This window comes from Bos grunniens, chromosome 9 (genome assembly GCF_055505025.1).
Source record: "Bos grunniens cultivar Pamir isolate PY7600 chromosome 9, Bosgru_T2T1.0, whole genome shotgun sequence".
Classification (NCBI taxonomy): Eukaryota; Metazoa; Chordata; class Mammalia; order Artiodactyla; family Bovidae; genus Bos; species Bos grunniens.
In genome coordinates this window covers 67,881,752-67,884,909 of record NC_141173.1, presented here as the reverse complement: position 1 = coordinate 67,884,909, position 3,158 = coordinate 67,881,752, and the positions used below count along the sequence as shown (strand labels likewise).

At 37.7% G+C, this 3,158-nt stretch overlaps 1 non-coding gene across 1 annotated transcript; it reads right to left on the bottom strand.

The window, feature by feature from the left end:
* Positions 1–2,127: 2,127 nt before the first annotated feature.
* Positions 2,128–2,233, bottom strand: LOC147366085 (U6 spliceosomal RNA). The gene has a single exon (XR_015133524.1). It is a non-coding gene; the product is annotated as a U6 spliceosomal RNA (small nuclear RNA).
* Between the last annotated feature and the right edge of the window lie 925 nt (positions 2,234–3,158).

Here is a 3,158-nt window from a genome sequence, read left to right as displayed (position 1 = left end):
ATACACCTACGTATTTAAGAGAAAAAGAAAGCCCAAGATGCAACAGAAAATAAGAGTATCTTTCAAAGCTCAAACATTAAGTTGAAGGACATGAATGAATTTATACAGTGAGTATGTGAATAAAACACAATGAATTATTTTGATCTGACTGGTCTGTTTCTGAATTTATGCTCCTGAAGAGTCACCCAAGAAGCAGGTAACTTAAGCAGGGGCTGACAGATCCCAGCTGTGTAACGATGCCTCTTTTCATCCACTTCTCCCTAGCACCAGAAAAGGAATATTCACCATCACTGTCTGCTGTCCTCTAATTTTATTCTCCTAGTTGTAGTACTGTCGGAACTTACGAAATTAGTGAAACTACAGTATGGAAATGCAAACCAGATTGGTTTGGATGAGTTAATCAAAATTAGTCACTAGGGCAAGAGCTCTGACATTTTTTATCCTAGATTAAAGATTCTAACAGTATGTTCTAAAGCCTAAAATAATAAGACAAAATCTGCTTAAATACTGGTAAAATTGTGTTGATAGCTTTTAGTTCATCAGGAAGCATCAAATTAAGACTAACTCGAGCAATTCATATATGAATATTTCTCTGACAAAACCTCTGCTTTACAATATTTAAGGGAAATCAGTTAAAAAAAATTGTGTCAAAGAATCCATGTGCATTTGTGAATTAAATTGATAAATCATTACTGACACTAAAATGAGATTAAGAGGAATGTAGTAAAACACAAAGTATTAAAAAGAATGGGAGATATGGGTTCCAAGTCCTCACATACTCTTTCGGATGGTGTTGGACAAAACTGACTCTCAGTTGCCATGTTAAATAATGTACTAGATACAAGTTTTTAAAGGAATGGAAAGGATATCAAAATTATTTGTGGGATTTTATCAAACTATCCATGTCCTTCTGTAGCTTCTCAGTTACTCATCACGATGCTGAACTTCCACCCTTTCCAGTTGTTATGTGTAGGAGCTGGCTGTTTCCATCATGTGTCTTGAGTAGGGAGAAAAATGGTTGAGGACCACAGGGAAATAATTCTTTTCAACTCTAAAATCTCATTTGTTATACAGAAATAAACCACAGGTAAGTCTTTAGAATGTACAAAATTATCAAGATACTTATCCTAGAGGGATGATTATAAGGGTTCCTTTAAAAATTATCCAAAGTTGGTAGCTATCTTCCTGGTTTACACACTCCAAGTACAAGTATTTCCTTATATTCCATGTAACCATTGTTCTGCTATAATTTACAATCTCTATTATTCCATAGTGGAGAAGGCAATGGCACCCCACTCCAGTACTCTTGCCTGGAAAATCCCATGGACGGAGGAGCCTGGTAGGCTGCAGTCCATGGGGTCGCCAAGAGTCGGACACGACTGAGCGACTTCACTTTCACTTTTCACTTTCATGCATTGGAGAAGGCAATGGCAACCCACTCCAGTGTTCTTGTCTGGAGAATCCCAGGGACGGAGGAGCCCGGTAGGCTGCCGTCCATGGGGTCGCACAGAGTCCGACACGACTGGGGTGACTTAGCAGCAGCAGCAGCATTATTCCACAGAAACAAAATACGTACTTAAAATACTAAAAAAATTCCTCTTATTTTATTTGAAATTATTTCATAGTTCTGTTTTCCATCTTCTCTTCTAATAATAATATTCTCTGGAAGAATCAATCTTAAATCTAAATTTATAAATTTAAATAAATAAATTTAAAAGTTTCCATTAGTTCTAAATGTAAAAATTTTTCTGATTAAATGAATACCTTAGGTAGCAATTAACTCCTTTTTCATTCCAATTACATTGTATTTTATTTCCTGATTTTCTGCTTAATTTAATAATGGGAAAGTTGTGATATTCAATAGGTATATATGATCTGGAGAGGAAAAAAACTGGTGATGTGTGTAATTTTGTGCATTTAATTTTTTTTTTCCAGATTTAAGACTTTTATTTTTTCACACCCAGGCAAGCCTGGGAGGTTGGCCCTTCCTGCCCTCAAGACCCCTACCCTTCACAAGGAGAAGAAATGATTACTTTGACTCCAGGGCTCAGCGAGTGCCTAAGCTTTGGCAGTGGCCTTGTAATGGGTCAGAGTGCAGGCAGAAGGGTCTGTGGCACTGGTCCACCTAAAAATATGGAACACTTCACAAATTTGCATGTCATCCTTGCACAGGAGCCAGCTAATCTTCTCTGTATCGTTCCAATTTTAGTATATGTGATGCCGAAGCGAGCACTAATATCTGTTTTTTATATTTTTATGATGTTTCACCAATTTTTTTAGAAACCAAGTCTGTAAGTGATCATTTAAAATTTTTCAAATTCAAAAATCGTTCTTTAAAGTATTTTTAAGTTGTTGTTGTTGTTCAGTCACTAGGTTGTGTCTGACTCTGAAATCTCATGGCCTGCAGCATGCAAGGTTTCTCACTATCTCCCTGAGTTTGCTTAACTCACATCCATTGAGTCGGTGACGCCAACAACCATCTCATCCTCTGTCACCTCCTTCTCCCCTTGCCCCCAATCTTTCCCAGCATCAGGGTCTTTTCCAATGAGTCAGCTCTTCGCATTAGGCAGCAAAGTATAGGAGCTTCAGCATCACTCCTTTCAATGAATATTCAGGGTTGATCTCCTTTAGGATTGATTGGCTTGATCTCCTTGCTCTCCCAGGGACTCTCAAGAGTCTTTTCCAGCACTACAATTCAAAAGCATCAATTCTTTGGTGCTCAGCCTTCTTTATGGTCCAAGTCTCACATCCATACAAGACTACTGGAAAAACCATAGCTTTGACTATATGGACTTTTGTCAGCAAAGTGGTATCTCTGCTTCTTAACACACTGTCTAGGTCTACCATAGCTATTCTTCCAAGAGGCAAGTGTCTTTTAATTTCATGGCTGCAGTCACTGTCCGCAGTGATTTTGGAGCCCAAGAAAATAAAATCTGTCACTGTTGCCACTTTTTCCCCATCTATTTGCCATGAAGTGATGGGACTAGATGCCATGATTTTTGTTTTTTGAATGTTGAATTTAAGCCAGAGTTTTCACTCTCCTCTTTCACCCTCATCAACAGGCTCTTTAAGTAGCAACACTAAAAAAAGATTTTCAGTCATAGTTAAGACTACCAAGTATAGTTAAATAATCATGAAATCTATAAGCTGATGATCCT